The sequence below is a fragment of the Rutidosis leptorrhynchoides genome, chromosome 5, assembly GCF_046630445.1.
Source record: "Rutidosis leptorrhynchoides isolate AG116_Rl617_1_P2 chromosome 5, CSIRO_AGI_Rlap_v1, whole genome shotgun sequence".
NCBI lineage: Eukaryota > Viridiplantae > Streptophyta > Magnoliopsida > Asterales > Asteraceae > Rutidosis > Rutidosis leptorrhynchoides.
The window spans coordinates 20,670,022-20,683,959 of NC_092337.1; positions in this window are offsets into that span (position 1 = coordinate 20,670,022).

Consider the following 13,938-nt stretch of genomic DNA (forward strand, 5'->3'; position numbering starts at 1 on the left):
CTACGCTATTTTTAATCATTGTAAGTTATGTTCAACATTTTTAATTTAATGTCTCGTAGCTAAGTTATTATTATGCTTATTTAATCCGAAGTAATCATGATGTTGGGCTAAAAATATTAAAATTGGGTAATTGGGCTTTGTACTATAATTGGGGTTTGGACAAAAGAACGACACTTGTGGAAATTAGACTATGGGCTATTAATGGGCTTTATATTTGTTTAACTAAATGATAATTTGTTAATTTTAATATAAAGATTTACAATTGGACGTCCTTATAAATAACCATATACACTCGATCGGACACGATGGGCGGGGTATTTATATGTACGAATAATTGTTCATTTAACCGGACACGGAAATGGATTAATAGTCACTAGAATTATTAAAACAGGGGTAAAATTATGTACAAGGATACTTGGCATAATTGATAACAAAGTATTAAAACCTTGGGTTACACGCAGTCGATAACCTGGTGTAATTATTAAACAAAGTATTAAAATCTTGTTACAGTTTAAGTCCCCAATTAGTTGGAATATTTAACTTCGGGTAATAGGATAATTTGACGAGGATACTCGCACTTTATATTTATGACTGATGGACTGTTATGGACAAAAACCAGACGGACATATTAAATAATCCAGGACAAAGGACAATTAACCCATGGGCATAAAACTAAAATCAACACGTCAAACATCATGATTACGAAAGTTTAAATAAGCATAATTCTTTTATTTCATATTTAATTTCCTTTATTTTATATTTAATTGCACTTCTAATTATTGCACTTTAATTTATTGTTATTGTATTTAATTGCACTTTTAATTATCGTACTTTTTAATTATTGTATTTTAGTTCATCGCACTTTTATTTATCGCAATTTCATTATTGTTATTTACTTTACGCTTTAAATTAAGTTATATTTATTTTTATTATTTTACATTAGGTTTTAACTGCGACTAAAGTTTTAAAATCGACAAACCGGTCATTAAACGGTAAAAACCCCCTTTATAATAATAATAATATTACTTATATATATATATATATTTGTATTTTTATAAAATAAAACTAATATAGCGTTAAGCTTTGATTAAAAGATTCCATGTGGAACGAACCGGACTTACTAAAAACTACACTACTGTACGGTTAGGTACACTGCCTATAAGTGTTGTAGCAAGGTTTAAGTATATCCATTCTATAAATAAATAAATATCTTGTGTAAAATTGTATCGTATTTAATAGTTTTTCCTGTAAAAATATAAGCTATTTTATATACACCTCGCATAACATCAATGGGCATGACACTGATAATTGCAAGTCACTGATGAGAGAGATCATTGTGAAGATCAAGGCTGGAGAATTAAATCATCTTTTACCAGGAAAAAACTATCGGAAAAATGATCCAAACAAACGTTTTGCTTGGCAGGGAAAAATGCGTCACGGTGGAAGGCGTGACAGGAACAGAAGAGAAGAAAGGAATGATGAAAGGGATCCAACCCCTGAAATGCACATCAAGGTTATATGGAATGAGATAGAGGAAAATGAAACAGACGGAGAACGCAGGACGGAGACCTGGATGTATGCTCCAATCATATTGCATACCACTCCAAACTGGCGTCTGTCAGAAGAGCCTGTGGTTATCTCAGCTGTAATTGCAAACAGAAACATCAATCGAATTTATACTGATACAGGTAGTGAGGCAGACATTTTATATTTGCATTGTTTCAAAAGTTATCCGTTCAGCGTGAAGGATAGGCTTCACTACACGGCTGTGAAAATTGCTGGCATTACGGGAGACTCAATGAAGGCAGTTGGTAAAGTGAAGCTGGATGTAACATTGGGAACACACCCTTTAGTCCGAACAGAAATTGTGGACTTTACAGTTCTTGATGGCATATCAAGATTCAATGCATTGTTCGGTAGGCGAACTCTTCGCAAATTTGGAGCAATTACTTCCACACCACATGCAGAAATACGGTTCCTAACACCAAATGGTGTAGCAGTAATACACTCTGAGTATGTGAGACCCACAAGAGAAAAATCAGTTGTTTATGAAGCTCAAGGGAATTTTGTCAGAGGGGAATCATCAAAGCAGTTATTTAGCAGAAATGATGTGAACGGGTACTTTAAACCATACAAAATGTGGGAGCATTGAAAGGAGGAAAGAACGCTCAATGGAAGACAGTACAATAACATAAATCCTGCAGAAGCAGTCTTTATCATGTTTTTAATTTTTCTCAGTTCAGACAATCTCACAATACACTTTTTGTAATATTCTGATTGGGACTTGATCACCCCATACGAAGATATTACACAAAAATGTTGTATGAGTGACAGTATTATCAATGAAATTTTAAATTTTTCTTACGCACAGCGTTACGCGTTACGAATGTAAAGCATAGCATTCATTCCTACCCACATAAGGCAAGGCATTTTTATGCCCCCGATGGTAGAGGCTCTTGTGTCAACATTATAGACACAAGGGATCGGCTAGCGTAAAGTGTTTACTTCGCTAGAGGGCACCGAGGCAAAACTAAAGATCTCATAATGTCATGACATACAGAATGGTTTATCACAACGGCATAAATCCATTTATATCTTAAAAATAGAAAAAATTGAAATACAGGCATATTTTGTAAGCCGCACAAAACCTGAGCGCAACACGCTAAACGGAACACCGTTAATTCCATAAACAGAAATTTCTTTAACAGACTTATCAATTTTTATAACATAGCATAACGGCATTATGATTCATTCATATCCTACTTCACAAAGTAGTTTGAGAATTCTCATAAACTTCTTTACAATACATATGCTCTGATACAGAATGGAGAATGGATAAATTGTTCGATATATTCATTACAGCAATAACAAAGTTCTACATGACTTGTTTTGAATAAATGGAAATACAAAAAAGATATACAACTTTAATAGCCTATATACATAATACCATTTATGTAGCAGTACACCTCTGATTCATAAAGAGGAATTATGCATTACGGACAGCGGATGACGGAGGACAGTTCAATTCATGTACAACTTTAAAAATCAGTTTAAGACAAAAATAATTTCATATGGTATATGCAAATCTAAGCTTTTTAACAAGCTTGTAATGGTTAAACGCATATAGCAGTGATATGACAATCTTGAAAAGTAACAACACATGTTCACATTAAACATAGGGACAGAATGTATATACAACATAGAGATGTTACATGTTGTTACAGAATAAGTGTGTTTTCAAATTGGAACATCTAGAATGTCCTTAATAGCTACGTTATCCCTAAGACACATTTCTTCTAAGGAGTTAATCTTCAGAGAAGTCACTTCAGCTATGGCTGCCTGCAGCTTAGCACTAGCATCTGGTTTGATGTGTTTTGCAATTGCATCTGGTTTGATGTGTTTTGCAATTGCATCTGGTAAAAGGTCACTTTCTGTAGATGCCACCAGATACCTATCAAATGTCTGACCCACAAGTGAAGAGCCCAACACCCTATGTACAAGACCAAGGACACCAGCCTTTAAATCAGTAAAATTCTTTTCAGCATCAGCAGCAGTAGCAATCTTCTCCTCCAACAACTGATTCTTCTCCTTAAGCAACTTCTTTAGCTCCTCATTACTCTTCACCAGCTTATCATTCTCTTCCATAAACTTCTCTTTCTCCACCCTTTCTGCAACACATTTTGTTTCCACCACCTGCAACAACTCCTCCTTCTTCTTAACAGCATCCTCTACAGTCTTCAACTTTGAATTTGTTTCTTTCAAGTCAACTTCAAGCCCTTTTACCTTGTTGGCATTATGAACAGCATTGGCAACAATAGTTTTTTGAGCGTTTTTCATCTTAAGCCCATGAATCACATGTTGATTCAGAAGTACTAATGCTGCAGCATTAGATTGGTAGCTTTGTTTATGAGTCATGGTGGACAGAGAGGAAGACAAATCAGTAATGGTGCTTGCCTACAATGAATACAGTAATTCTGATAAGAAAACAATTATTAGTGAAATGGTGTTCTTAGATTATAAATCTTATAAGGATTACGTTCAAAAACTCAGCAAAACTATCAGATTTGTTAGCAGGATCGTCAAGAAAAGCCTGCAAACCACCCAGTGGTACAGATGGTGGTTGGGTGGATGCAGAAGATTGGGTTGTATCAGTCCCTTTAGGAGTATGCAGAGCTCTGAATGGAGGAGTCTCAAAAGAATCAATATCATCAGTTTCATCATTGTCATCATCGTTATCATCTTCATCAATCTCAGCAAACTCAGTAATATTACCACCAGCAGTGGTTTCATCATCACGCTCCCTCTGAAGAATCAATCCTGTGATAAATAAAGACAAATAAGTATACTGTAAACTTTAACAGTGAAATAAACAAACAATATAACTATGAAGCATATTTCTCTTCTTTGGCTTTTCAGTAGCCTCATTCATTGGGCACTTCCTAGCATGTTTTGAACTCTTGGCGCTGGACGGTTCAAGAGTACTTTCAATAATTTCCATATCAGGAGATGGTTGAGCAGTACCACCATCTCCACCCTCAGCAGGCCGCTCTGGGCTTTTCAGTTGTTGCTCAAAGGCAGCATCTTTGGCTTTATCAGCCTCAATTTCAGCAGGAGTTTTGGTCCGTTCAGAAACAATTAGGGGATCTAGATTGGTCTTCTTAAAAGTCCTGTAAACCTGCATCTCTCCTTCTGCAAACAGGCAACATACCAAGCAAGCAGAAACATATATAAGACAACATATATAACTCATGACAACATAACAAAGAACAGAATATGTCAATAAAGGTGCCTACCACGGCCTTCCCAGAGTAGCACCGGTGTAAATTCAGCACGCCAATTGTTACTCATTTTACAGAGAACCAATATGGCTTCATAATCATTATATGACCGTTGTGGAAACTTGAAAGTCTTCAAGGTGTCAAGAATAAAACTTTTGTCCTCAGATAATGTGGTGGACTTGCTAACTCCTATGGTAGTTTTTCTCCAACCACTAACGCATGCCCAGGCATCCTGAACAACCCTTTCATTGACAAAGAAATATGGATCTTTCCAGTTCTTTAAAGAACTTTCCTTCACCCCAGTAAAAGCCTTATTCGGCTTACAGTCGAATGTATACCAACATCTGCTAACTAATCTAGTTCTAAATAATTCATGAAAAATATTCACATTGGGGGCTTCTCCTACAGAATTACAGTACATTTCAAAAAGAATAATTTTTTGTAAACCTAATGGATGAATTTGACTAAGCCCTATCCCATAATGGGCAAGAATTTGTTGAAGAAAGGAAGAAAGAGGAATATGGAGGTTTCCTACAGTTAATTGCAATTTATAGAGGGTAATCATCTTCTTTGGAGGTTTATTGGCCCTATCGCTAGGCAAAGGCATAATAGGATTCAACAATCTAAGATGTATGTGCTTCTTGCATAACTGTTCTATATCGGCTTCAGTGATACTAGAAGGGATGGTGCTGACATCACGATTGTCTCTCTGAGAAGACGTGCTGCTGGATTCGACCATGGTAGTACGAAAAATTAAAATTCAAACAGAAGAAAAGATGAACAATCACTGACCTTGCACTTCACGGATTGCTAAATTGAATAAATTGCAAGATATCTTCACAGCAAATAATCAGTTTTCAGAAAAGGAAAAAGGTAAAAGGTCGGGCTATTTATAGTCAAGCAAATAGATAATAAAGGGATGAAATTGAGACACGTGTACGGGGGCAGATCAATAGAGCAAATAATTTAAACTTTGAAAATAAATTAAAAAGATTTCGGGGGCAAATTCATAATTGATAAAATGATGTCAGAGCAGGCAATCAGACGGCTACAGCAGTTTTGTGTCTTCGAGGAAAAAGACATCTTTTATTTTTAGTTTAATGACTTTATATTTTACAAAAATAAAGACATTAAACTGGGGGGGACTTAATGGTGTATCCTAAGAGATACGCGCATAAAAACATCATTTTCATATGGAAAACTCGATCAAAGAGCACAAGAGATAACTAAATTTGGCAATTTTCAGAGTTTGCCGCCCAGCGTACAATAGGCTGCCCAGCGTCAAGCGTAAGCCCTGCAGGCAGCTTCTATGCATAAGCCCTTTAACTCAGCGCGTGAACGGCACGTAGCCACGTCAGCACACGCCACCGACATTCCGGATACTTCACGTAACAGAACCACTCAGTGATTGATACGTGTACCCCGTGAATTTCGGACATTCTACGCCTATAAATAGACCCCTTGGGTCACCACATTTCACATCATTCTCATCTAAACTTCAGTCAGAGAGAAGTACACTTTCTCTCTCACACAGTTCTTTCTCACTCTAAAATAACATTAGTCGCTTAGCAGCAGTGAGCTAGACGGATCATTACAGATTGATCCACAGATTGATTGAGGCCACCCCACAGATCTTACATCTGTGTTCTGGGTCTGCAGAGATTATTTCTCAAGGGCAAACAACAATCAACAGTATACGCCACACGCTGAGCAGCTAATTTTTTATACTAGTACCTTACAGCAGCCATACGGAAAATCGTACTAACAAGTTTTTTAGGATTCGTCCTATACCAATCCATAACTTCACTAAGCACCATCGGACCATCAAGAATTTGACGACCTGCAATAACTGCCGATTGCTCAAAGCTTATAATTTTGTCAATAACCTTAACAATACGGATAGCAAGAATCTTTGCTATAATTTTATAAAACACCTCAATAAGCGAAATAGGACGGAAATCTTTTATAATCGTCGGATTATCCACTTTAGGAATCAAAGTGATAAAAGCTGAAGAAGATCCATTTGGTAATTTACGATCTTGAAGTGCAGCTGTCATAGAGCTAACCAAATCAGATTTAATGTACTCCCAAAATATTTTTAAAAATAGAAATGTAAAACCATCCGGCCCAGGAGCTTTACCATTACCACAAGACCAAACCGCATCCTTTATTTTCGCTTCTGTAACAACCCTTTCAAGCCAAGTACAATCATCCCCACTTCACTCATATTAACATATCAATCACTTCACTCATAGTTGGCTTATCTGTAGGCAGATGTTTGAACATAAAGAAGTGATACGTGTATGCATCTCAAACCCTCTGATTGACAAGATGACTCTGTCAATGTTTAATCCAATAATTCTATTCCTCTCCCTGTTCCTTGAATTCCATGCCTGAAATAAATATTTTATTTAAAACCATAAGTTCGTGATTATCTGAAATTTACGTCAAATAAGTGAGATATAACATACTTATTCTAATTTGTTATCTAGAATTGATTGATTAGCTTGTTATGAATTTATCTATTCATTATGGTTTACGCTTTGAATTTCTTAGCTTGTTTTGTGTATTACTTAGTTATCACTTCATAAGTGTAACTTGTTAAACTTTTGTCACAAGCATGGTAAGGAACTACTTGGTGGAACGCCTTCATTGGGTTAGGTGCCCCAGCTTTTTGGCTAAGTCTTATAGCGATGTATCCCCAAAAAAATAATGTGTCTGCAACTTTAATGTTGATTACGACTCTTATAACTGATTTACCATTTACATCATGTAGGTGATGTTTATTTTTGATCATTTAAGAACTTAAGTTACACTTTCAAGTCAAACATATGGTTGTTGCCAACTTTCTTCAATCCCCATGTACATTTACAGTCATTTTCATTAAGATCTTCTACATTAAAATATAACCTTATTCCCTATACAGAGTTTCTCGTAAAACTAGGAACAATTTCAGATATCTTGAAATGCTATCACTGATTGCCCTATTTTATTGTGCATTTTTCACTACATTTATTCTGCCACCTGCCCAATACATGTTACTGAAGAAATTGTGTTGGATTATTCGGGTACTCATAGGCTATACTAGGGTGTTATGTCTCTTCTTTGCGGCTGCATATGAAAATCGGTATGTCAGATTTCTTGAAATGTCAAAAATAAAATAGAATTTGAAAACCTATGTAAAAGGTAATTTTGTATTTATTTTAGTTCAAGAGTATGGAAATGCTGAAGAAAGTAACATTATAAGCATTGTTCTTCCACATTTTCAGAATTTAGGACTAAAACAAAAAAAGAAGAAGCAAAATTAGCTTTTGAATAGGTTTTCAATTTTTATATTATTTTAGACATTTTTAGAAACATGACCTACCGATTTTCATATGAAGCCGCAAAGAACATACATACCACCCAAGTATAGCCTATGAGTACCCGAATAATGCATCGAAATGTTTTCGGTAACATGTATTGGACAGGTGGCAGAAAAACTATAGTAAAAAATGCACAACAAAATAGGGCAAACAGTGATCGAATTTCAAGATATCTGCAAATGTTCCTAATTTTACGAGAAACTCTGCATTGGAATGAGGTTATATTTTAATGTAAGAGATCTTAATGAAAATGACTATAAATGTAAATGAGGATGAAAGAAATTAGGGAAACATCCATTTGTTTGACTTGGAAATGTAACTCAAGATCTGAAATGGACAAAAATAAACATCACTTACTTGATGAAAATGGCAATTTCAGTTATAACAGTCATTATCATCATTAAAGTTGCAAACACAATATTACTTTGGGGATACACCGCTAAAAGACCGAGACAGAAAGTTGGGGCACCCAACCTAATGAAGGCAATTCCACCAAGCAGTCCCTTATCAAGCCTTTGACAGAAGTTTAACAGGTGATCCATTACGAACATAAGAACACGATGACTTTCGTAACGATGATAATTAAATTGTTTTTGATATGAAGCTTTTGTGTTGTATGTATAACAGAGAAAGAAGGAAGATGCAAAATAAATATAAGGATAAAACTCTTTGATTTTCATTTTCTCTCTTTAGTACATGTAAGTGAAAACTACAAAATATTAAAGGCTACCATTTCTTTCGTTAATGATCCATTACACCTTTATCCGAGAAACAAGAAAAATGGGTCATACATGAGAGAAAAGGACTAGTCAAAGTCATTCATGATTTACTCATTAAAAAAAACCTACGTGGGAAAATGGCAAGATCCACACCAATGATCTCATGATCCCATGATCATGTGTATGAATGCATCATGGAGAAAAACATGCTTCACTTACATCTATATATATTTGTTGTAAATGAAAGAAATGGTAGCCTTTAGTATTTTGTAATTTTCACTTACATGTACTAAAGAGAGAAAATGAAAACCAAAGAGTTTTAACCCTATATTTATTTTTCACCTTCCTTCTTTCCCTGTTATACGTACAATACAAAAGCTTCATATCAAAAACAACTTAGTTATCATCGTTACGAAAGTCGTCGTGTTCTTATTTTTAAAACGGATCAAGTGGTATCAGAGCATCGGTCCTACGGTGATCAACTACAAAGCTTCCGCCAGTTTTTGAAAGTGTCATACGAATGACCAAGAAAAAGAAGACAATAAAAAAATGGGTATGAAGAAAAAGAAACAACTATTTGCCATGTTTACATTTTTTTAAAATGTTTAACATGAGAAAATTTAACTATTTCTTTTAAGGAAAAAAATCCCATGGCCTCATTAAAAAAAAGGGAAAATATGGAGAAGAAAAAAAATGCCTTCTACTTGATGTTGGTGGAAAAGAATCTCATATTTCTAAGCTTATATGCTTTAACATGGATAAAATGCATCTTCTTTTGTTCGTAAAAAGAAGGTAGATAAAATTAGCCTCAAAATGAAGAAACAACTTTTATTTTGAGAGAGTTTATCATAAAGAAATCAAAGACTAGCAGGAGCTAGTCATCTTTGCTGGAGAAAGGGAAGAATGATCCGTTACACCTTTATCAGAGAAACAAGAAAATGGGTCATACATGAGAGAAAATGACTAGTCAAAGTCATCCATGATTTACTCATTAAAAAAACCTACGTGGGAAAATGGCAAGATCCACACCCATGATCCCATGATCATGTGTATGTATGCATCATATAGAAAAACATTCTTCACTTGCATCTATATATGTTAGTTGTAAATGAAAGAAATGGTAGCCTTTAGTATTTTGTAATTTTCACTTACATGTACTAAAGAGAATAAAAACCAAAGAGTTTTAACCTCATATTTAACCTCAATTTGCATCAGAATGACATAGGTATCAGAGCGGTTCGTCCCCTTGTGTGACAAACTAAAACAAAGCTTCCGCGAGTTCTCTCAATTTGCACCAGAATGGAAAAGAAGAAGAAAAAGAAGGAAAAAGTTGAAAAAAGAAAGTAAAAAAAAAACAAAAAAGGCTCTACCACTCTTCGAGAAGGGGATGAATGATCCGAGATGATCTTGATAGACATATATTAGCTGTTGTATTAGTTGTAATAGCTGTACATTATCTATATTTGGTGATATATTGTATTATTAAACTGTACGTATCTCTTCCTAAATTAGAGGAGGTTTGTTAGGCTCTTGATGTATTATTTATACGATGCAAATCAATGAGAAACACACACAATTGTTTATTACATGGTATCATGCCACTCCTGGTAACCCTAGCTGCATATTACATCTTCTTCTTTCTCAAAATTCCAATCACCTCCTCCTACAATGGCTGATTCCAAATCTCTTCACCCAGCCCTCACTGTTAACAATATCAGGAACCTTGTGCCCATCACTCTTGAGATGGAAAAAGGACAATATTCTTCATGGGCTGAATTGTTCAAGATTCATTCACGCGCCTACCAAGTTCTTGAACACATCATTCCCTCCCCTTTGAAATCCTCATCCTCTGAAACCACCACCGACACTGAACATTGGGCACGCATTGATGCAATTGTGCTCCAATGGATCTATGGGACTATCTCAAACGACCTACTCCATACCATCTTGAAACCTGACACAACGGCCCAAGTAGCATGGGAAGCTTTGGCCAATATTTTTCAGGATAACAAGAATGCGCGCGTTGTGTATCTTGAAAATCAATTCTCTAACATTCTATTAGAGAATTTTTCCAAAATCTCATCATACTGTCAGGAGCTAAAAATTATCGCTGACCAACTTGCTAATGTTGGTTCTCCTGTTCAGGATCGCAGGCTTGTTCTACAGCTTGTTACCGGGTTAATTGAAAGCTATGATGCGGTTGGGATGATGATCCAGCAGTCCAACCCACTCCCTGATTTTTATGAAGTTCGTTCTAGACTGATCCTTGAAGAAACTCGCAAGGCAAAACAAGCTTCTTCTTCCTCACTTGCTGCAGGTACTGCTTTGGTTGCTAATGAAACCACTCGTCAAAACAGTAATAACCCACCACGTGGGAACTCTTCAAACCCACATATTCGAGGTCGTGGACGTGGTCGGGGTCGCAACACCAACACTCGTGGACGTGGCCGGAATTCACTTTCTGATTATTATCGTAACAACACATTCGGTTATCCATGGCCCAATACTCCATGGTGGGCTGGACCTAATGGTCCATGGGCTTATTCACCTTGTCCTTATCCAACCACACCATGGACCAGGCCTACTTCTTCTGGACAAACATGTCTAACCAGCCCAAACCCCAGCCCTGGGCTTTTAGGCCCATGCCCACAAGCATATGCTGCATCTTTTTCTAGTACGACCCCACAGACATCGAACAGGCTATGCATACGATGTCCGTTGATTGTCCGGACGACAATTGGTATCTTGACACTAGAGCAACCTCACACATGACCCACTCGTCAGGTAAATTCTCTAATTATTCTAATATGAGCAAAAATAAAACTATTATTGTTGGTAATGGCCATGAAACTCCTATTTGTGGTATAGGACATCAAACCCTTCCTTATCCTTTTCCACCTCTGTTACTAAACAATGTGTTACATGTCCCTAAACTTATTAAAAACCTTCTATCTGTGCGTAAACATACTGTTGATAACTCTATTGCCATTGAATTTGACCCTTATGGTTTTCTTGTGAAGGACTCCCTGACGCGGATTCCAATTATGCGAAGTAATAGCACCGGTGCCTTATATCCACTCAACAACAACTCTGTCTCAACCATTACTTCACCTTCAGTTTTTACTGCTTTTACTCGTGATTTATGGAATCGTAGATTAGGCCATCCCAATAAGAACATTTTACGTTCACTTAGTAATAATGCTAGTATTTCATGTGATGCTAGTCCTGTTTCAAACATTTGTGATTCTTGTATGTTTGGGAAGCATGTTAAACTTCCTTTTAATGATTCTGTTAATGTTTCTACTTTACCATTTGATATAATACATAGCGATCTTTGGACCTCCCCGGTTATAAGCTCGGGCGGTCATCGTTACTACATTCTTTTTCTTGATGACAAGACCAATTTTCTTTGGACCTACCCATTAGGTACAAAATCTCAGGTGTTTTCAATCTTCTTACACTTTCAAAAATACATACACACCCAATTTGAACGAAACATAAAATCTTTCCAATGTGATAATGGAACCGAATATAATAACAAATCATTTCATCAATTTTGCTCACAAAATGGTATGACTTTCCGCTTCTCTTACCCTCACACATCACCTCAAAATGGAAAAGCCGAAAGAAAAATCCGAACCATTAATAATATGATTCGTACTCTACTTTCTTAATCTTCTGTTCCTCATACTTTTTGACACTACATACTTCAAATGGCTACCTATCTTATTAATATAACACCAACTAAAACTAACAACAATTTCTCCCCAACTCAAGCCCATTACCATTGTTTACCATCATACTCTCATCTACGAGTTTTTGGTTACCTTTGCTTTCCTCTACTTCCTTCCATGACTATACACAAACTAGATCCTCGATCTTCTCCATGTGTTTTCTTAGGATACCCGTCTAATTATCAGGGGTATAAATGCTATGACCTAACCACCAAAAAGATCATTATTTCTCGCCATGTTATTTTCGATGAGTCCACTTTTCCATTTGCCACTCCTAAGCCAAGTCTAATATCTGATTATGATTTTCTGTCTACACCAATCCACCTAATGTTTTTGTATTCTAAATCAGCCCAACAATCCTCTGGGCCCACTACGACCAACACAAGCCTAAGCCCACCTTCAATACAATCTGATGCTGCACGTTCAGACCAATCTACTGCTCCAACACCCTTGGCCCAATCTGTTCATACACATTCTGCTCAATCCATTCAGCCCTCTACTACAAAAGAGACTCAAAATCAACCTGCTCATCAATCTCATGCACGTACATCTACTGTACCATCCCCCCCTTTAATTACATACTCTAGATCTCGATCACGTACTTCTATTCCTACTTCTACTATCTCAAATCCACCAACTCTTCCACCACCTCAGCGCACTATCATTACTCGAAGTATGACTGGATCTTCAAAACAAAAACAACCTTTAAACCTATTCGCTTCTCCTATCTCCCCGATTCCACGAAATCCAAAAGATGCCCTCTCGGACCCAAATTGGAAACATGCCATGGCCGACGAATATAATGCTCTTATTATGAATAATACATGGGAATTAGTACCTAGACAACCTGATATGAATATTATTCGTTCAATGTGGATTTTTAAACATAAAAGAAAATCTGATGGTACCTTTGAGCGTTATAAAGCTCGTCTTGTAGGTGATGGCAGGTCTCAACAAGTTGGAGTTGATTGTGGAGATACTTTTAGCCCAGTTGTAAAACCGGCCACGATTCGAGCTGTCCTCTCTATTTCTCTTTCACATTCTTGGCCGATACATCAACTAGATGTCAAAAATGCCTTCCTTCATGGCAACTTGATGGAGACTGTTTACATGTATCAACCAATGGGATTTGGCGACTTGAATTTTTCGGATCATGTATGTCGCCTTAAAAAATCCCTTTATGGCCTCAAACAAGCGCTCGCGCCTGGTATCAAAGATTTGCTGATTTTGTCTCAACCATTGGTTTCATCCATAGCAAATGTGATCACTCTTTATTCATCTATAAGCAAGGATCCAACACAGCTTATATTTTGCTCTACGTGGATGATATCATATTGACTAC